Source organism: Erinaceus europaeus, chromosome 14 (genome assembly GCF_950295315.1).
Source record: "Erinaceus europaeus chromosome 14, mEriEur2.1, whole genome shotgun sequence".
Lineage (NCBI taxonomy): Eukaryota > Metazoa > Chordata > Mammalia > Eulipotyphla > Erinaceidae > Erinaceus > Erinaceus europaeus.
The window spans coordinates 74,702,557-74,725,569 of NC_080175.1; the positions used below are offsets into that span (position 1 = coordinate 74,702,557).

Genomic DNA, 23,013 nt, shown 5'->3' on the forward strand with positions numbered 1-23,013 from the left:
AGTACCAAACAATCGTTTATGGTTTGAAACAGGGAAAAAAAAATATATATATATTTAAAATTATATATTTGAATATGTATATTTAATTTATGTACAGGACTTAGTACTCAAAATCTATTATCTCAACCGCTCCCCCCACCCCAGGAAAAAAAATGCTGGGGGCACCATCACTTTTCAAATAAACTGAACAGAAACCACCGGACCGGTATTAACAGTCGGTGGAGAACTTCATGAGTTTGCCCAGCGCTCCCGACCTCATAACCCTCCTAGACAGTCCGGAAAGACCCGCTATTTTCGGGGGTACGCGCCAGCATCACGCGCGGAGTCTCCCGGAGAAACCTCGGGACCCAGAGAGGAACTTGGGGTTCCGGAGGCCCCGAGCCTGCCAGCTGTGTCCAGGATGGTCCGGCCACCCTGCAAGGGTGTGTGCTCCCCGCCCCCGACCGGAGGAGCCGCCCGGAGCGGCGAGCCGAGCCCCGGGTCCCGGGGGCCGCGCCCGCCGCCTACCTGCAGGAGCCCGCGCGCGCCGGACGACCGCAAGCTCCGGGGTCCGCGGGCCGCTCCGAGCCGAGCGCGGGCGGTGTGCACTCAGCGCAGCGCCTCGCCGGCTCCGGCTCCGGCTGCCACTCCCGCTCCGGCTCCCGCTCCGCCGCGAGTGCCGGCCACACCCAGGCCTGCTGCCCCGCCGCCAAGTCCGCGAGCGCAGGCCGCGCCGGGCGGGGACGTGGCGGAGGCGCGAGGCTCGAGGCGCGGGGGCGCGCGCGGGCGGGTGGGCGGGGGGCCGAGGCGGCGGGCGCCCGCGGCGCGCAGCTTCTGCTTCCTACTTTCTGTCTCGTTTCCTGCTCGAAGAAGAAAAACAACGAATTCCCGGGCAGTTTCGTTTTCGCGTCAGCTGGAGCGCACTTCGGTGGGGTGCGTCCCAGGCCGGGCCACCACTTTCTTTCTTGGGCTCCGTGCAAAGCTAGCTGCGTTTGCTCATGGGCAAGCTGGATAAGGGGGTGCAACTAAAGGACACCCCCCCAACACACACACACACACACACACACACACACACACACACACACACACACACACACACACACCCCACGGATCTGTTTAGATCTCCCCGTGCAGCGACTTAGTGTCAAAGGATCAAAAAGGGGCATTGCAACTCTAGATCTGCCACCACTGGTTTTGTTCATGTATCCCGTCTCATGGACTCAGCTTTGTCATCGGCACCTGCCTCATCGAGGTGCTAAAAATATGAATTGCAGTCACGTTTGCAGGAGTCTGCTTGGAAAGGGAATGATCAATACTTGGAAGTGATTGTTACTTTAGTCACTGATGAAACCAGAAACCTTCTACCCGAAGCTCTGCAGGAGCTTGAAACGACGTGTGCGTCTTGATTGACTTTTCGCCATCTCTCTCTCTCTGAAAAAGAAATGCCTCGCCTCAGTTTGCTTCCTCTGCAGCCACCCAGGAGAGCAGTTTTCCGCTCCCCACCACCCCCCCCCCCATCCTTCTCCGGAGTTAATTCCAGTTTGACAGACTGTTGCTATAGCATTCCTTCCCTGACGTCAAACAATTTAAAGAAACAGCTCTGGGTAACGAAAACTGCAGAGGAGGTCTTTGTGGAGTTTCTGCACTAGAGAAACCTCTGAACAATATCACAAGAGAACTTGAACACCTCCGCAGTCTTCCTCTCCTCCTGGAGCAGCTTCACACTGTCGCCTGGATTAAGTCTCTTTCTTAGCAGTTTAGGAGAGATGATGCACCCGGATTGCCACCATGGAGCAACTGAAGCAGTTGGTATAAAAACCAAACTCCGGCAGGGAAAATGGAAACAACCGTGCAGCTGTAGATGGTGAAATGATAGATGGTTTTTGTTTGTCTGTTTGTTTCCTCCCTGAATTTGCATTTTCCCTCAGGTTGGGTGAGTTTTTCCATTAAGAAAAAGAAGTGCTGAGTCCTCCACACATTAAAGTATTAGAGAAGTACATTACACCCGGAGTGGCTTCCATTCGTGACTATTTCTATGCTTTAATGGGTGAGCCCTGACCGTCATTGCCCTTTTAAAAAGAAAATGAAAGGAATTATTATTTAAACAGCACATATTGTGTACCAGGCTCTCTCCTTTCTTAGAGGGTACTGAATTAACATATTGGCCTTACAGAGTGAGTGCATCATATCCCATTTTACAGAGACTGAAACTAAAACTCACAGATTTCAACAGTCTACCGAGAGCCACACAGTTTTACAGCACCTTGCATGGAAACCAGATTGGATTGACTTTTTTTGGCCTCCAAGCTTATCGCTGGGGCTCCTCCCCATGAATCCACTGCTCTTGGAGGCCATTTTTTCCCCTTTTGTTGCCCTTGTTTTTATCACTGTTGTGGTTATTATTGTTGTTGTTGTTGTTGGACAGGACAGAGAAATGAAGAGAGGAGGGGAAGACAGAGAGAAAGGAAGGAGGGAGAGAAAGACACCTGCAGACCTGCTTCAGGGCTTGAAGCTACTCCCGTGCAGGTGGGGAGCTGGTGTCTCAAACCGGGATCCTTGAGCTTCTTGCCACGTGACTTAACCCCCTGTGCTACTGCCCGACCCCCTGGATTGACTCTTAACAGCTACTTTGTTTAGGTTCTTTTCTGTCTTGTTCTTTTGTACTGGCTGGAACATAACAGATGTTGGAGGATTTTGAGAGGAGATTGAGTTAAAATTACTTGCAGAAAAACAAGTGACTGTTATTTAGGAAAACCCAGTGGAAAGTACTAAGATATTCTACTCATTAGGGAAAATGTAAGTCAACAAAGAGCTCCTAAACACAAACACCTGAAAAGACGTAGTAAGGATTTTATGGACCTTTGTTTGAAAATTTGAGACTAAAAGGCATACAGTGATGCATGGCATCGACCTTCCTGAAAATTTAGCATGGACAGAGAAGTTGTGAGAAGAATCAAGTGCAAGAAAAATAAGAGTTATTGAAAGGGAAAATGCAACATGAAACTTGAGCTGGGTGTGGTGTATTGAACCAAAGCAAAGGACTCTGGGAAGGGAGAGGAAAGGACGAGGTTGGGGGGACTTCAGGGTCCTGGTGCATGATGACAGGAAAAAGACTAAGCTGGAGGTCAGAGACTCCCCTGCAGGTGGGGAGCCCGGGGGCTGGAACAGGGATCCTTACTCCTGTCCTTGCACTTTGTGCCACGTGCGCTTAACCTGCTGTGCTACCGCACCGACGCCCAGCATTTAAATTTCTAACATGTTATGCCCAGATTTCTCAGATCCTGTTCTCTTAGAAGATGCTAATGTTCTCACTATTAGACAATCTTTAAAACCAGACTCCATGTTTAGTTCACCCTGTCTCCTCTGGTAGTGTTTACAAGAATACCTCGCAAGTATTCAGCACTCAGTGAATGAATGAATAAATACATTTGGTATTTGTTTAATTTAGTTAACCTTGATCCCTACTCCTACCCCTCCACCCGACTCAGAGCTAAAGGAAGAAGAGAACCTGTGGCTCCTAGGTACCACAGAAAGAAAAGAAGGAAGGAAGGAAGGAAGGAATGAATTGCAAAGTATTCCAGAGTGATTTGGCCCATTATTCATTCTCATCAGCAATGTGTAGGAGGAGTTCCAGCTTGAGTCCTTGTCAGCACTTGAAAACTGTTTAATTTGTTTTGAAAACAAAGAAAGAGCACATTTCCCCACCTTCCCTCTTTCAAAGATTTTATTTTAGTTATTTCATATGAGATGGAGAGTTTCACATGAGAAAGATAAGCTAGAATACCACTACAACACATGCAGAAGGAAGGACGCAGGATCCAACAGCACCAACAACGATGAAGTGGTAAAGAACCTTTTCTTGGAGGCCAGGCGGTAGCCCAGAGGATTAAGCACACATGGCACAAAGTGCAAACACCAGCTCAAGGATCCGGGTTTGAGCCATGGCTCCCCACCTGCTGGAGGGTCACTTCACAGGCTGTGAAGGAGGTCTGCAGGTGACTATTTTTCTCTCCCTCTCTGTCTTCCCCTCTTCTCTTGATTTCTCTCTGTCCTATCCAACAACAACAACGGCAATAATAACAAGGGCAACAATAATGGGAAAAATGGCCTGCAGGAGCAATGGATTCATAGCGCAGGCACTGAGCCCCAGCGATAAACCTGGAGGCAAAAAAATAATAATAATCATAATAAAAAAATAAGCAAACAGGAAGTCGGCGGTAGTGCAGCAGGTTAAGTGGACGTGGCACAAAGCGCAAGGACCAGCGTAAAGATCCCGGTTCAAGCCCCCGGTTCCCCACCTGCAGGGGAGTTGCTTCACAGGCGGTGAAGCAGGTCTGCAGGTGTCTGTCTTTCTCGCCTTCTCTCTGTCTTCCCTTCCTCTCTCCATTTCTCTCTGTCCTATCCAACAATGACATAACAACAATAATAATAACTACAACAGCAAAACAACAAGGGCAACAAAAAGAAATAAATATAATAAATAAATAAACTTTAAAAAAAATAAGCAAACAAAAAACCTTCTCTTAGAAGAACAAGAGAACAAGGTGAAGTGGATAAAAATAAAAGGCTAGGGGGTTGGGCGATAGTGCAGCTGGTTAAGTGCACATGGCTCAAAGTGCAAGGACCAGAACAAGGATCCTAGTTCAAGCCCCTGGCTCCCCACCTTCAGGAAGGTCACTTCACAAGTGGTCAAGTAGATCTGCAGGTGTCTGTCTTTCTCTCCCCCTCTCTGTCTTCCCGTCCTCTCTCCATTTCCCTCTGTCCTATCCAACAACAATGAAATCAATAATAAAAATAATAATAACAACAACAATGATAGACAACAAGGGTAACAAAAGGGGAAATGGCCTCCAGGAGCAGTGGATTTGAGTGCAGGCACCCAGCCCCAGCAATAGCCCTGGAGGCATAAATAAATAAATAAATAAGCTAGTTATGTAAGGCTTTGCATGCCAGGACAAGGCATACATATATTTAAATAATGGGAACGGATTGTAGATTCTTTGAGTCAAAAAGGAATCTAACTCAGTACCAAGTTTGAGGAGAATTAATTTGACCAAAATAGATGAAGTGGATTAAAGTAGGCAGGTAAAAAGAGAAGGTAACAGTCATGTGTGATACTAGAGAAGATAAGAAAATAAAGTGTCATTATGAGAGACTCCTACACATTTACTTAAATAGCTAAAAAATAAAAATAAAAAAAATTGGGCAAGGGAGATAGCATAATGGTTATTTGTACAGACTCTGATGCCTGAGACTCTGAAATCTCAGGTTCAACCCTCCGCACTACCATAAACCATAGCTGAGCAGTGCTCTAGTATAAATAAATAAATAAATAAATAAATAAATAAATAAGATACTGATATTAACTGGAGTGTTGGCTCAGCTAAGGGAGTGCAAGACTTACATTCTTGAGACTTCTGTCCTGATCCCATACACCACAGTCACTGGATTGCTGCTCTGACTTCCCTCTCTCCAGCTCTTTCTCATGTGAACTCTCTATCTCATATTAAGAAAATAGAATATATCTTAACAAATATATAAAATCAAAAACTTCCATGTCCCTCTATGAATGAAACACTTCCATGAAATGCCAGGCATTCTGTCTCAGACACTCACCCTAGGGTTGCTGGATCAAACTTTTAGCTCCAGTCTCTTTATTCCTAACTAGCAGTGGAGATATCTTTTTGTCTCAGAGCTCACTAAATACTTACAAATTGGGGCTGAGTGGTGGCGCACTTGGTTGAGTGCACTTGTTACAATGCACAAGGGCCTGGGTTCAAGTCCTCATTCCCCACATGCAGGAGGAAAGCTTCATAAGTGATGAAATAGCACTGCAGTTATCTCTCTGTCTCTCTCCCTTCCTATCTCCACCTTCCTCTTAATTTCTACCTGTCTCTATCCAATAAATAAAGATAATAAATTAAAAAAAAAAAAAACTTCAAAAATTACAACGAATGAACTGGTGAATGAATGAACAGACTTGTCCTTAGAGTTCTACATCTATTCAATGGTCCTCTGAAGCAGATAAACTAATCCAGGACCCAGCAAGCATCCAGCCTGGGAATGAGTGTCCTTGACTTGCATAGACCAACACCTTTCCCAGTGATTGTGTTGGCCTCTTCTCTTACAGTGGATAGGAGAGTTAAAGTGGGGTGCTATCCTGTTCCCAGGAATACTACATTCCCCTCAGCACATTTCCTTCCCCAAGCCTAATCCCCTTTTATCCTCTGAATTCTAGGAGGCAAAGCACAGATATCCATTAGTGGTTTTATCTCATGCCTGTCTTTACAGTTCTCTGAGAAGTTTTTGAAATGTTTCTGAAGTTGAACTTTTTTAAATGACTTTCCAGTGAAATATAAAGAACTCTACTAGTTGTAAACAATGTCTCCCCCTTCAACAATGAAAACTGAGAACAATTTAGTAAGGTTGATAATTTCCTAATGGAAATTGTTGCTTTGGTCTGATATCAAGTCACTTAGCCTGGACTTCAGTGTCTACCTAGGAGGTTAAACAAAGATGAAAAAGAGGTGTATGAGTCAACTATTATTCTTTTTTTAAAAAAATTGGCATTACCTTTATTTATTTATTAGACAGCCAGAAATTGAGAGAGAAAGGGGTGAGAGAGAGGAGGAGAGACAGAGAGATACCTGCAACACTGCTTCACTACTCGCAAAGCTTTCCCCATGCAGGTGGGGAGCTGGGGGCTCCAACCTGGGTCCTTGAGCATTACAGCATGTGCACTCAACCAGGTGTGCCACCACCTGGCCCCAACTATTATTCTACATATACTGTTTGGTGGTAGAAACAACATTCTCAGAATCAGTAGCAACAAACATTAATGAACCTGTCCTTTAAGACAAACCTCCAAGATGAAGGAAATGTTTTTGAATTTCTCTGTTTGCTCCAAGGAATAACTAAGTGAAAAGAGAGTCCAAGTTTCTTTTGCCATTGTCTCTAAATAGACCAAGAAATAAAAAATATTTTTCCAAAAGCCATATAAATTCAAAGAAAAGTTAAGTGAGATTATCAATTATAGAAATTTCAGCTCAGTATAAGTATATGATGTTTTGAAGTTATATTCTGTATGGCTGCCCTCTTAAAGAATTATGCCTGTAATTACAATGTCTAGAGCATATCACATTATTTTGCATGACCCAGTATTTACAACCATATGATTTTACTATGCCCAAATCCTGCTCCTGGTGGACTCTATTGTACTTGAAGTAGTCACACAGCACCTGAACATGGAAGACTCTCATCAGAGGTCTGGGAGGTGGCACAGTGGCATTGGACTCTCAAGCATGGCATTCTAAATTTAATCCCTAGCATTGCATGTGCCAGAGTAATGATCTGGTTCTTTCTCTTTCTTTTAAATAAATAAATATATAAGAAAGGCGTTGGACTGTGGCACACCTGGTAGAGCACACAAATTACCTTACTCAAGGACTTGTGTTTAAGTCCTACTTCCCAACTGTAAAGGGAAAGGGAGAGTCAAGAACAATGAAGCAGTGCTGCAGGTCTCTCTCTCTCTCTCTCTCTGGAAAAAAAATGATTCATTGTGCAGGCACTGAGCCTCAGTAATAAATCTGGCAGGGAAAAAAAATATACCCATCAATAAAACTACTTCAGTGAAGTAGTGAATGAATGAATGCAGAACTCTAAGAAGAAATGGTGGTTTACTCACTGACTTGTAAGTATTTAATGAGCTCTCAGGTAAGAAGATATCACCGAGAGTCCAGCAGGCAGTAGGCAGCGGGTTAAGCACACCTGGCACAAAGAAGGATCCCAGTTCGAGCCCCTGGCTCCCCACCTGTAGGGAAGTCACTTCACAGGTGGTCAAGCAGGTCTGCAGGTATCTATCTTTCTCTCCCCCTCTCTGTCTTCCCCATCTCTCTCCATTTCTCTCTGTCCTGTCCAACAACGACGACATTAATAACACAGAAATAAGAACTACAACAATAAAAACAACAAAGGCAACAAAAGGAAATGCTGGCTAGCATGGGGGTGCCTCTTCCCAGGCACATATTCTCTGGCTTACAGAGAACTTGACCGGAGCCAGCCTGGGCTGCTACTCACTCAGCAACGCGAAGGAGATGACTCAGGAACAGACACGTGGTGGTGAGACAATGCAAGGTATATATTGATCAGAGAGCCCAGGCTTTTAAAAGGGCAGACCAGAAATGGCAAGTCAGAAACGGAAATTGCTAGGAAAGGGGCGGAGAAAGGCAAAGGGAGCTGGGAAGGTAGAAACTTCCTTAGCAACTGTTGTGAGGGTTTTAACTGGTAGGATTAATATTATCCTGCAGGCAGGGAGGGTCTCAAGGGTAGAAAGAAGATAGATCAAAGGAATGGAATGGGTGGGGATCTTTCAGGTAAAACAATGATTATGTAGATAGGCCATAGTATCAGGGTGCTTTGTGAGGCTCCTCACAATTTCCTGACATCTCCCCCTTTCTTTTTATCTAATGACCATAGTATCAGGAATGTGGGGTGCTTTGTGAGGCAGGGAGTCTGATAAGATGAGGCACACCTTTGAGGTTACTCCTGTCCCTCCTTGCTCAACCTCTTGGTAGAGAGAGAGACTGACAGGGTAGACGCACTCCTCAGGTCAAGCCCTGCCAAGCTCAACCACATCCTCACAATTTCCCAACAAGGAAATAAGTAAATATTGAAAGAAGAAGAAGGAGGAGGAAGAGGAGGAGGAGAAGAAGAAGATATCAGCATAGCTAGTCAGGAGTGACTAGAATCAGACTAACAGTATGCTTGATTTGACATCAGCGTTTCTAGGAGCAGAGTCTTCTGGCAGGTCAGATGGTCAAGCTGGGTGGAAGTAAGGCACAAGTTTTAAGTCTTAGAATAGTTTTCACATTTCCTTCACTCAGCAGTAATATATGAGCACTGAGCTACCACACCAGCTTACAGTCATTTGTATTGTCTTTTTAGTTCCCCATGGGATATGGGGGTGAGAAGAATAGGGCCAGTCAAACACACAACCTTCCCGATGGGCTTTGGAGGCAATTCATTGCCCACAGGGACAAAGAAGAGGGAATAACTGCTGGGCAGAAGGCAGCTTCTGTTCCCACAGTATGTGCTGAGCTCACTAATGGGTGTGACATGCCCAGTCACCTGTTTTTAAATGCTCTGTGGGCAAGCTCAGCCCTTTGAGATAGAGCCATGGCAAGAACAAGGTAAGAATGGTTTAAGCAAGAAATGCTTTTCTCTTCTGTAAAGTATCTTGGGGGGACTGATGGGGGTTAGTTCCAACAATTAGGAAAACATCTGGAAATATCTGAACTGCTCTAGGAACAAGGTAGAGTTAAGTCTTTTTCTAATACAAACAATCTTCTTTACAATTGATCTTCTTTTGTCATTCCATTTTAATATCATTTTGGCTTAACATATATATGGTGAAGGGTAAGTGAAATAGCTCGCTTGGATAGTGCGTTGCTTTGCCATGTGTATGACTCAGGTTCGAGCCCAGACCTCACTGCGTTGATGGGAGCTCGATACTGAGGTCTCTTTCAGTCCCTCTCTCACTTGCTCTTGCTCTCTTCACCCTTCCGTCTTTTCTATCTCTACTTAAAAACAAGAAAGTAGATATTAAAAGAAGTGTGACGCTATCTGCAACACATTTGTCTCCAACATATTTGTAAGATTATATTATTATTTTTTCTTTTATTTATTTATTCCCTTTTGTTGCCCTTGTTGTTTTATTGTTGTAGTTAATTATTGTTGTTGTCATTGTTGGATAGGACAGAGAGAAATGGAGAGACGAGGGGAAGACAGAGAGGAGGAGAGAAAGACAGACACCTGCAGACCTGCTTCACCGCCTGTGAAACGACTCCCCTGCAGGTGGGGAGCCGGGTTCGAACTGGGATCCTTATGCCGGTCCTTGTGCTTTGCGCCACCTGCGCTTAGCCCGCTGCACTACAGCCCAACTCCCTATTTTTTCTTTTTTATTGGATAGAGACAGAGAGAAATACAGGGGGAAGTGGAGATAGAGAAAAAGAGAGAGACACCTGCTGCCCTGCTTCACCATTCGTGAAGCTTCCCCCCCACTGGTGGGGGAGGGGGATTTGAACCTGGATGCTGTTGCATTGTAATGTGCACTCAGCACATTACACCATGGCCTGGCTCATTTTTTTTTTTCCATATCACAAGAGGTATTTAGGATTGGAAAGTGAAGAATGGGTATGGGGAGACAGCACAGTAATTATGCAAAAGACTTTTTTAAAAAAATTAATTAATTAATTAATTTCCCCTTTTGTTGCCCTTGTTGGCAAAAGACTTTTAAGCACAAGATTCTGGGGTCCCAGGTTCAATCCCCAGAAAAACCACAAACCAGAGTTGAGCAGTGCTCTGGTAGAAGCAAAGAAGAGAAGGAAAGGGGAAGGGGAGGACATAGCTGATTCAAGGGTTTAAAATAATGGCAGGAGGTGGATGGAGAAGGTTTAGGGTCCAGCCTTCCTGCCTCTCCCTAACCACCTTTTCCCACACTGTTCCCAGATATGCCAGGAGATAAAAAATAGGTATGTGGATACTTTAGTTATTTCATCCTCATACAATTTTCCCCAATGCTACTTAGCCACACCCCAGATATGCCAACCACTCTTTCAATCTGTGAACATCAGGTTTTTTTTTTTCTTTGCTGCTCATTTTCAGTCCTCCCTTCTCAGGACCTATCACTCTTCTGGTTTTGCTTTACTTGAAATGAACTTGAGCGCTTATTGCTTCAGTCTTATGGATTTCCTAGTTTAAAATCTTTGAGTCAGAATGACATTAATCCTCTATTCCTGCAATGTGGTGTTAATGCTCATTACATCTTACTTTCTGAGAATTTCTTGGACTTTGTCATTACCAGTGAGTCAGTGTTTTTGGGATTTGCATCTTCTCAACTGACAAATAGGTTGCCTTGTTTTATTTTATTGTTTTAATAATAAATGAGTCATTGAATTTATTCATTTTTTAAAAAATTTTAAGACATTTATTTATTTTCATTTTATTTATTTATTTTTGCCTCCAGGGTTGTTGCTGGGGCTCAGTGCCTGCACTATGAATCCCCTGCTCCTGGAGGGGATTTCCCTTTTGTTGCCCTTGTTGTTTGTTGTTGTTATTGTTGTTGGGTAGGACAGAGAAAAAGGGAGAGAGGAGGGAAAGACAGAGAAGGGGAGAGAAAGACAGACACCTGTGAAGCGATTCCCCTGCAGGTGGGGAGCCGGGGGCTTGAACCAGGATCCTTGCAGGTACACAGGCTTTGTGTCATGTGCGCTTAACCTGCTGCACTACCACCAGGCCCCTTATTATTTTTTTTATTTTGATAGAAGACATAAAAATTGAGAGGGAAGAAAGAAAGAGGATAGAAGTACCTGTAGCACTATTTCACCACTCATGAAGCTTCCCTCTCTGCAGGTGGGAACTGCGGCTTGAACCTCTAACTTTATGCATGGTAATGTGTGCACTCCACCAGGTGCACTACCACCAGGACCCTGGTTACTTCATTTTAAAGATCCCAGGAACCAGGCAGTGGTGCATCTGGTTAAGCGCACATGTTACAGTGCACAAGGACCCAGGTTCAAGGCCCTGGTCTCCACCTGCTGGGGAAAAGCTTCACAAGTGGTGAGCAGGGCTGTAGGTGTCTCTCTGTTTCTTTCCTCCTCTCTATTTCCTCAACTCTTAATTTCTCTCTGACTCTATCCATTAATAAATAAGTAAAAATATTGGGTGAGGTAGATAGCATAATGGTTATGCAAACAGATTCTCATGCCTAAGGCTCCAAAGTCCCAGGTTCAATCCCCTACACCACCATAAGCCAGAGCAGAGCAGTGCTCTGGTAAAATAAATAAATAAAAAAAATATTTTTAATCTTATTTTTGGCTGGGGGACATAGCATAATGGCTTTACAAAAAGATTCTCATGCCTGTGGTTCCCAAGTCCCAGGTTCAGCCTCCCCACCATCAAAACCATTACTCTGATAGGAAAAAAAAATCATTTTTTTCTCAAAGAAAGTACTAATCCAGCTGAACAATATTTCAAAATATTGTATTTATTTCAGTGAGACAGAAAGAGAACATGCAGATCACTTCTCTGTTCTGATTTATAGTGGTGCTGGGGATTGAACCTGGGATCTTAGAGCCTCAAGCATGAAAACCTCTTTGTGTAAACATTATGCTGTCTCCCCAACCCACCAGCTGATTTGTTTTTTTTTTCCTACCAGGGTTACTACTGGGGTTTGGTGCTAGCACTAGGAATCTACTGCTCTCAGTGCCCATTTTCTCTTTTTGTCACCCTTTTTCTGCTTAACTTGATAGAACAGAAAGAACTTGAGACCTGAGGGGAGAAAGAGACAATTGCAGCTTCACTGCTCATGAAGTGTTCCCCCTAAAGGTGGGGAGTGGTTCTTGAACCTGGGTCCTTCAGTGTGAAGCTGATCAATTTTTATTTATTTATTTATAGATTTTCTTTTTTTAAAAAAAATTTTATTTTATTTGTTTTCCCTTTTGTTGCTCTTGCTGTTTTTCATTGTTGTTGTTATTGATGTCATCGTTATTAGATAGGAGAGAGAGAAATGGAGAAAGGAGGGGAAGAGAGAGGGAGGGAGAGAAAGATAAGACACCAGCAGACCTGCTTCACCGTTTGTGACAATAGTTATTGTTATAATCACATTATTTGGTAATTGGGTTAACTTTGAAAAATCCCTTTGTTAGTATTTGCTATATCATACACAACATCACCATAATTTATGTCCTTTGACATTATTTGTATATAGCTGTGCCACCAGTTGCTTCTGTTCTCCCTGTTCTAGGCTTTTGAGAGAGTCAACATATCAACAACTTAGCCTATGTATTAAAAAGACTCAGTCTGTGCTTTAAAAAGTTTGATACATACAATCGATTTTACCCTCTCATATTAATTAAATAGAGATTTATATGACTACAAATTAATAGGAGTGTACATAAACACCATTCCCACCACCAAAAGACTGTGTCCCATCTCATTACCCTCCCCCCCCCCCCCCCGCCCGCCGCAGGAAGCTGAATATCCACCCTCACCCTCACCCCGGGGTTTTTACTTTGGTGCCCCACTAGAAATACCTTTAAGAAGAAGAAAAAAAAAGTCATCTAGTGAGTAACCATTTCATTTTGGTTTACTTGATAAAGCAGAAGCTCTAAAAATAAAACCTATTATTATTATTACTTAAAAGAAAGAAAGAGAATGCTTAACTTTGCTTTGTGCATACCCAAATAACATACACTTAAACAAAATGTTTTCACAGGGGCCCTGAGATGGTTCACCAGTGATACCATATGCTTTTCTGTATGCGAGAACCTGGGTTTCAGGCCCTAGTCACCACAGGGAACACCAGAAAGGGGAGGCTTCATAAGCAGTGAAGCTGTGTTTTTGTGTCTCTTCTACATTCCTATCTTTCTCTCCCTGCCTTTATCCTCTGTCTACAAAAAGTTCTGTGGGAATGATGGAATGTGGGGCAAGGGTAAATGGCATAATGGTTATGCAAAGAGACTCTCCAAAGTTCCAGGTTCAATCCCCGCACCACCATAAGCCATAACTGAGCAGTGCTCTGGTTAAAAAAAAAAAAAAAAAAAAATCAAAAAACAAAAACAAAACAAAAAAGCAGGAGTGATAGAATAGTGCAGACATAAAGTCCAAGAAAAACCAGGGAGGGCAAAATAAATAAATGACTTCAAGCACTAGTAGTTGGAAGGACTTCCTTGACTTGGGGTTGGTATGCTGATTGTTTGGGTCCCTGTTTGAGCTGAAATATAACTTACAAAGATATGCAAATATCTCCCCTTTTGTTCTTTTCTATGAAATAAAACCTAGGTGCATTCTCCCACATTAAAAATGATGGCTTAGTAATTCTTTCTTTCTTTTTTTAGGTTTTATCTTTCTTGACCTATTAAAACCATAACTTTCCAGATTTTTCTCTCTCTCTCTCTTTCTTCCTTCCTTTCTTTTTTTTCCTTTTTTCTTTATCAGAGCACTAATCAGCTCTAGCTTATTGAACCTGGGACCTCGGGAGGCTCAGGCATGAGAGTCTCTTTACATAACCATTATGCTATTTAGCCCTGCCCCTTCCCAGATTTTTCTAAACTGTATTTATTTATTTTAAGAGAAGGAGATCAAAACAGTGCTCCATTGGAATGGAATATGCCATTCCAGGGTCTGAGCCCAAAACATCACAGATGCAAGTCCTGAGTTCTATTGCTGAGTCACTTCCCTGACCACTATATCTTTTTCTTCTTCAGCCTACAGCTATCATGGCAGTTAGTACATTTCAATGATATTAATATATTATATATGTACATATATATATATATATATGTGATCAATAAGAGAGAAAGGAGGGGAGAGGGAAAGAACTAGAGCATCACTCTGGTGCATGCAATGTTGGTAATCAAACTCACAACTTCATGCTTGAGCGTCCACTCTTCCAGTGACATTTATTAAAACTTGCCTCTTATGAAGGTATTTGTGCAATTGTGTAAAAGGTGATCATGTGGGAGTCGGGCTGTAGTGCAGCGGGTTAAGCGCAGGTGGCGCAAAGCACACCGGCATAAGGATCCTGGTTCCCGGTTCGAACCCCGGCTCCCCACCTGCAGGGGAGTCGCTTCACAGGCGGTGAAGCAGGTCTGCAGGTGTCTATCTTTCTCTCCTCCTCTCTGTCTTCCCCTCCTCTCTCCATTTCTCTCTGTCCTATCCAACAACAACAACAACAATAATAAGTACAACAATAAAACAACAAGGGCAACAAAGGGGAATAAATAAAATAAATATTAAAAAAAAAGGTGATCATGTCAGAAGGATCATAAAGATACATACTGAATCTGATCCTTCATTTTACCCCTCATGACGTCAAACAGAATTTTTTTTTTAACTTTTCCTAGTCCATCGAAGATCTTATAGTCAAATCTTTCTTCCTATGGTTCAGCTGTGCTTCTTGGAGCTTCTTGGGTAAGAACATATCATGGAAAAGGAAAAGAAAGACAAGGAAAAAAAGAATCTATCATGGATTCTAGTTGTTTACTCAGTTACATGCTCCTGCCTCGCCTGGCATGCATAGCTTTCCTTCTGGTCCTAACCTGTCCTTTTCAGCCTTATCTCCATGGTAGTTCCCATTGAAATTGGCTCTTCCTACTTCTGAGAAGAAGACCTGGGATTCCCCATTTTTATTGTTTTATTCTCACAAGCTATGGTGCCTCATACAGAGACCCACCTATAGAGTCGTGTCTGATCCATCTTGGTTCTGACCGTTGTAACACTTGGTTTATACCAGTCTTCTATACTTAACTCACCAGTGGCCACTTTGACTTGAAATCTTGAAATTATTGTAATCACCATGCTCATATTTGAAAGTAAACATGGCATGTTTGAAAGAACATGAGCTGTGAGGCTGAAAAAACAAGTTAAGTTCATAGCATATTTCTGTTACTTAGAAGCTGTCTTTGTACAGGTAACCTCTACTTTTTGGAGCTTTTACTTGATAGTCATTGAACATTGGTTTATAATACAAGGGGTGTGTGTGTGTGTGTGTGTGTGTGTGTGTGTGTGTGTGTGTGTGAGACTCACCACACTCTACCAAGGTTTCAGTTTGTTACATTGTGTAATTTTTCCTGGCATGTCACTGAGCTGCAGTTTCTTTCTTTCTTTTTTTGAGCTGCAGTTTCTGTTCAACTGTATTTGTGCTGCTTCTCCCTTCTCTGAAATCACCAGGTCCTTTTTACAAAACCAATCTGATCTGCTGAGTTGGGAGAAGGTGAGGATAAAGAGAACAGGAGTGCTGAAAATGCACATTGCAAGGCTGTGGTTCCAGGGAAATTAAAAAGAAGAATAAGAATATTCGGGGGAAACAAAGCAGAGGGTGGGGCTGGGGAGTGGAGGTGGCTTAGTCAGTCCTAGACTCTGCAGCCTACATGTATGAGACCCAGGTTCAATTCCCAACATTGCGTATGAAGAAGCCCTCATAAAGAGGAGGGCACGGGGGTGGGGGAGAAAGGGGGTGCGGTGGGAGCAGGCTGGAATGCAGCGGGTCAAGTTCAGGTGGCGCCAAGCACAAGGACCCGTGTAAGGATCCTGGGTGGAACCCCAGCTCTCCACCTGCGGCGGGTTGGGTTGGGGGTTGGGGTTGCCTCTCAAGCTATTAAGCAGGTATGCAACTGTCTACCTTTCTCTTCCCCTCCTCTCTTGCTTTCTCTCTGTTCTATCCAATAATAACAATAAAAATAACAACAAGGGCAACAAAATGGAAAAAATGGCCTCCAGGAGCAGGGGATTCATAGTGCAGGCACCGAGCCCCAGTGATAACGCTGGAGGAAAGAAAAAAAAAAAGGAAATAAAATATTTTAAAACCAATAGTCTTTTTTAAAAGAAATTCTTGTTGAGCTGGGGAGATAGCATAATAGTTATGCAAACATACTTTCATGCATAAGGATCTAAGGTCCCAGGTTCAATCCCCGGCACCACCATAAGCCAGAGCTGAGTAGTGCTCTGATCTCTATCTTTCTCTCATTAAAAACAAATAAATATCTGGTCCTTTTCCCAGCCATGACATCGTCTCCCCAGACAATAACTTGGATCCACCTGCATATCAGATGTCAGGCTCAGGCAAAAAATAAATAAATAAATCACTAGTATAGCTTACAGGCCCTTTGAAATATAACTAAAATATGCCTACTAGCTATCTACAAAATGGAAGACCCCCCAACACTTCACCTGCACTATTCCAGCCTTTAGGTCCATGATTGTTCAACAATTTGTTTGGCTTTGTATCTTAACTCTCTTTTCAGCCACCAGGTTCCAGATGCTAGCAGGATGTGCCAGACTTCCTTGGACAGACAACCCACCAATGTGTCCTGGAGCTCCACTTCCCCAGAGCCCTTCCCCACTAGAGAAAGAGAGACAGGCTGGGAGTATGGATCAACCTGTCAAAGACCATGTTTAGCGGGGAAGCAATTACAGAAGCCAGACCTTCCACCTTCTGCATCCCACAGTGACCTTGGGTCCATACTCCCAGAGGGTTAAAGAATAGGAAAGCTATCAAGGGAGGGGATGGAATATGGAGTTCTGGTGGTGTCAGTTGTGTGAAGTTGTACCCCTCTTATCCTATGGTTTTGTCAATGTTTCCTTTTTATAAATAAAAAATTTAAAAAAATAAAATGAAATTGGAAGAAGCACTAAGTGTAAAAATATTTAAAAATACATATTAGAAATAATATTCAGATTGCTACAAACTCTGCCTAAACAGAAAATATCACTATCATTAGTTTTTAAAAACTGCAGATATAGCATAATAGTAAGACTTTCATGCCTGAGGCTCCGAGATCCCAGTGATCTGGTCTTTCTGTATCTCTCTCATTAAATAAACTATATATATGAATCAAATTTTTAAAAATAAACAAGAATTTCTTTTGTTTATTTATTTTGAATAGGGAACAAAAGTTGAGAGGGAGAGGGAGGCAGAGGGAGAGAGAGAGACCTGCAACACTGCTTCACCACTTATGAAGCTTCCCCCTGCAGGTGGGTATAGGGGCCTTGAACCCAGGTCCTAGCTCACTATAATGTGTGTGCTCAACCGGATGTGCCGCCACCCAGCTTCCCTCCTACTTTTGTCTCAGTGACCAACTGGGAGTTCATAAGGAAAACAGATCTAAGCTAGACCCAGGCTTCAGCAAGTAACATTTAGCTGAAACTTGAAGAAAATAGAAGGAAGAAGGCATAGTTTATAGGGAGATGGCTTGGTGGTTATGCAAAAAGACTTTCATGTCTGAGGCTCTAAGAATCCAAGTTCAGGGAGCGGTAGTAGTGGGTTAAGCGCACGTGGCACAAAGTGCAAGGACCGGCCCAAGGATCCTGGTTCGAGCCCCGGCTCCCCACCTGCCGGGGAGTCACTTCACAGGTCTGCAGGTGTCTTTCTCTCCCCCTTTCTGTCTTCCCCTCCTCTCTCCATTTCTTTCTGTCCTATCCAACAATGACAACATCAACAACAACAATAATAGCTACAGCAACAATAAAAACAACAAGGGCAACAAAAAGGAAACAAATAAATATTTTTTTAAAAGAATCCAGGTTCAATCCCCAGCACCACCATATGCCAGAGCTGGGTAGTGCTCTGGTTAAAATTCAAACAGACAAATAAATGTGTAGTGTATGAGGCTAATCTTGAGAACAACTGCAAGGGGCCAGGTGGTGGTGCATGTGGTTAAGTGCTCACATTACAGTGTGCAAGGACTGAGGTTTAAGCCCCTGGTCCCTACCTGCAGCAGGAAAGCTTCATGAGTGGTGAAAGCAGAGCTCCAGGTGTCACTCTGGCTCTCTTCCTCTCTATCACCCCAGCCCCTCTCAATTTCTCTCTGTCTCTATGCAACAATAAATAAATTACGATATTTAATAATAAGAAAGACAACTGCAGATTTAGAGTGAAAGATGACAGAGACAGGTGCTGAGGTCTGATGTGGGTACCACCGCTGCCTTTCTGATCCAAATTGTGATCATTCTTTATAATTAACTCCTCTGTTAAACAACTGACAGAATCTTCAAGTTTGTTTACTTAGCAAAGCTCCTGCTGTGTGAACAGTTTTCCTGATTCTTTTGCATTGCTCTCCATCTTAAAACTATGTCTTTAATCTGAGGAGTCCCTAACCCAGTTTTTCTCATTCCCAGCCATAGGCACTCATCATTGCCTACAGTCGAAGAGCATTTGTATAACTTGGAGCTAAACATCAGAAATACGAATCTCTCTAAAGAGAAAACAAGAGTATCTCTGACATCTCCTGCAGTTAGCCAATGAGTCAGCAGAGGATTCCAATGGCATTTCTGGAGGAATTCCCGGTGATACAGTACAGGTTTTACTTTTTAATTTCTTTTGTCATCACTGGGGCTTCACCATCTCGGGCTCACTTCCCCCCCCCCCCCCCCAGACAGAAAGACAGAGACCAAACTAGAAAGACAGTGAGAAAGACACCACAGACTGAAATGTTTCAATGCTGTGTGGGCGAGCTTGAACCTGGGTGGTACCCATGACAAAGCAAGTACACTATCCAAGTGAGCCTGTCTTCCCAGCCCAGTAAAAAATTTACCTTATTTTACTTGATGTAATAAAGGACAAGCACGTGTAAGCCCAAAAGAGGTGATCCAAGTGGACTAAAACTGTCCAACACAATTTATTTATTCATTGATTTATTTTTCATCTGAGGTCTCCCTGTTCCAGGCTGACATTTTCAGAGATCTGCTCACTCTAAGAATGAGGAAGAATGTGAGAACAGACATTGAGGATGAACCCCAGAGCTTCCTGGTGTGGGAAGTTTTATTTAAATCGTCTTGGCATCTCAACCCACCTTTTCTTAGTTATTCTCTTGTTTTAATGGTCTCTCTTTGTCTCTGGCTGGCTCCCCCTCTTCTTTCTGGTGTATGTTGAATTCTCTGAGAGCTTATGAGAAAGAAGCTAGCTAGCATACAAGATGTATCTTAGAGCAGAACCAATGCATATAAAAGGAGGAGGGGTAGGGTTTACAGTCAACAATATTTATACACCTTTCCTATATTTGGAAGCTACTCTCTTCCCTGATCCAACTTTCTGGTCCTTTTTCCAGCCATGACATCATCTCCCCAGACAATAACTTGGATCCACATGCACATAAGATGTCAGGCTCAGCGGAAAAAAAAGAAGAAAAAAACCTAGTATAGTTATGGGCCCTTTGGAATGTAACTAAAAAAGGCCTACTAGCTATCTACAAAACGAAGACCCCCAACTCTTCATCTGAACTATTCCAGCCTTTAGGTTCATGATTAGTCAACAATTTGTTTGGCTTTGTATATTAACTCTTTTTTCAGCCACCAGGTTCCAGATGCTACCATGATGCTAACTGACCTTCCCTGGGCAGATGACCCCACCAATGTGTCCTGGAGCCCCACCTTCCCAGAGCCCTGCCCCACGTGGGAAAGAGAGAGACAGGCTGGGAGTATGGATCCACCTGCCAACGCCCATGTTCAGTGTGGAAGCAATTACAGAACCTTCCACCTTCTGCATCCCACAATGATCCTGGGTCCACACTCCCAGAGGGATAAAGAATAGGAAAGCTATCAGGGGAGGAGATGGGATACAGAGTTCTGGTGGTGGGAATTGTGTGGAACTGTACCCCTCTTATCCTATGGTTTTGTCAATGTTTCCTTTTTATAAATAAAAATTAAAAAAAAAAAAAGGAGAAGGGAAAGAGCCGTAATGAGCAGTGAGAGAGAAGCTGAAGTGTAATCTAGGACCAGCAGAGCCATAGTGAGCCATTGGGTTTTTCTCTAGAGCAGATATCACTGTTGTAGCTTTCCTATAATTGGCAAAATGAAGTAAGAAATGAATTTTTAAAACTTGGCATCAATTTGAGTCCTTTTTTTTCCCCCAGAGCACTGCTCAGTTCTGGCTTGTGGTGGTGTGAGGGATTGAACCTGGGACACTGGAGCCTTAAGCATGAAACTCTCTTTGCATAACCATTATGCAAGTTTCTCTTGTAAACATTCTTGAGGTCTTTTATATTTTGGATGCCACTGTGAATGACTTCATTGGATTTACTAGTCTGGGGGGGGGGGTCTGGCGGTGGTGCACTGGGTTAAGTGCACATAGTACTAAATGCAATGGTTCGTGAAAGGATCCCAGTTTGAGTCCCTGGCCCACCACCTGCTAGGAGGTCATTTTATACCCCTCCCTCTCAATTTCTCTATGTTCTATCCAATAAAAGATGGAAAAAAATGTCCTCCAAGAGCAGTGGGTTTGTAGTGCAGGCACCAAGTCTCAGCGATATCTGTGGAGGAAAAAAAAGGAGAGAATACAGGTCCAAAAAAGGATGACAGAGGACCTAGAGGAGGTTGTATTGTTATATGGAAAACTGGAAAATGTTATGCATGTACAAACTATTGTATTTACTGTCAAATATAAAACATTCATTGCCCAATAAAGAAATTTTTAAAAAAGGAAGGAAGGAAGAAAGAAAGAAGGAATTTTCTAGTCTGTAATTGCTGATACATTTGTTTAATGAATGAGAATAACTGAGTAGGTTGTGGTGATCTATAGTTTACCCTTCTGGTAGATCTGGAACTCAACCTTAAAGAGAAAAACAATCTCCATAAACTCTGGTGAGATGACACAGGCAGCCCTCAAAGTGAAATATGGTCTCTAGCTGATGATAGACATGCTGACATGGTGTTTAGGAGCAAAGTGAAAACCCAAGATCAACTGACAGATGAAGAGAAAGGTGAGTAGACATCTAGCAAAAAAAAAAAAAAAAAAAAGCAACAACATGACACTGAGTCTGGGTGGTGAGTAGATGAGAGAGCACTATAATTTTTATCAAGCTTTTGGCATGTTAAAAAAAAAATCTCATGGGCAGGGAAGATAGCATAAATGTTACACAAAAGACTTTCATGCCTGAGAGTCTGAAATCCCAAATTCACTCTCCCATCTTTGTATCACCATAAGCCAGAGATGAGCAGTGCTCTGGTGAAAAAAAAAATTCATAATAAAAAAAATATTAAGGATAAAAATCCTCTTCTTCACTAGACAGTCCATTAAGGTGTTCTGGGCTTCCAGAACTAACTGGTCAACATCACAGTGATTGCACCTCCAACAAAGAGAACTGTTTGCATCCACAAATGTACTGTAAACCATTAGCCCCCTCCCTACCACCACCAATAACAACTAGAGAGAGAGAGAGAGAGCATCCCTACCATGCTTGGCTTGCCATTTGTTTACTAGTGGTGAAGTAAGAACATCTTTGATTTTCTGTTTTATGTTTCTATTCTAAGACCCTTATAATTAACACTGTTGGAAGCATAATGTCATAACACCCAGTGTTATTTAGCACCAGCAATCAACTCCAGAAGCAGCCTTCAGTCTTCACAGTGCATTGGCTCATTATCCAAAAACAAGCATGCAAGGCTACTACTTCAGCTGTATTTCAAAGACTAAGTTAAAGGGCAGTGGCTTTAAATTATGGAATAAATCACTAGCTGAACTCTTTCAATCTGTTTTTCATTTGCTAGGAAGCAAGATTTGAAATATTACTCCCAAGTTTCTGTATTACTTTCTATTGCTTCTAAGATAAATAGTAGAAAAAAGTAAGGTGAATCAGACTGGTGAATGACTATATTTTGAATTTCCAGGCCTTCTTAACTCTGCCCTTCACCCATGGATGAATAGAACAGGTAAATTTTCATAATAACTTTTCTCTGAGCTAGTCCCTTACATTCATCTTAATAATAATTTCTAGTTTTCAAGTTGTGCTTTATTTCTCACAACTGCATAAATTAAAAAAAAATAATGGTGATAGGCTAGGGAGAAAGTGTAATGGTCATGCAAATGACTTTTATGCCTAAGAATCTGAGCCTCCAAGTTCAATTCCCAGTACAACCATAAACCAGAACTGAGAACTCCTCTGGTAGAAAAGAAAGAGAGAGGGAGAGAGAGAGAGAGAAAATGAGAAAGAGAGAGAGAGAGAAGAAGAAGAGGAGGAAGAGGAGGAGGAGGAGGAGAAGGGAAGGGAAGGGAAGGGAAGGGAAGGGAAGGGAAGGGAAGGGAAGAGAAGAGAAGAGAAGAGAAGAGAATTATATGACACATTATTATTATTTTCATAGAGACAGAGACATTGAGAGGGGATGGGAAATGAGAGAGAGAGAGAGAGAGAATATCATGCAGCACTGTTTGACCACCTGTGAAACTTCTCCCTTGCAGGTGAGGACTAGGGCCTGGAACACTGTAATGTGTGCACTCAGCTAGGTGCACCACTCCCTGGCCCCTTATGTATATGGCTTTCTTTTAAACAGTTGTCTCAGATATGACAAATATAAACTTCTATGAATGTTACTAGATGTCACCTTTTTCTATATCTTATTCAAACCTGGTATGATCAGTTTAAGTGTAAAGCATATCACAGGTACAAAATAAGTAATCTTGAGGGCCAGGTGGTGGCACACGTGGTTGAGTGCACATGTTACAATGTACTAGGACCCAGGTTTGAGCCCCTGGTCCCCACCTGC

General features: G+C 42.8%; 1 long non-coding RNA gene across 1 annotated transcript; it reads left to right on the top strand.

Moving 5' to 3' along the window:
* Positions 1–1,131: 1,131 nt before the first annotated feature.
* Positions 1,132–20,220, top strand: LOC132532672 (uncharacterized). Its single transcript, XR_009544579.1, has 3 exons — positions 1,132–2,026; positions 18,655–18,836; positions 19,825–20,220. It is a non-coding gene; the product is annotated as an uncharacterized LOC132532672 (long non-coding RNA).
* Positions 20,221–23,013: the final 2,793 nt, after the last annotated feature.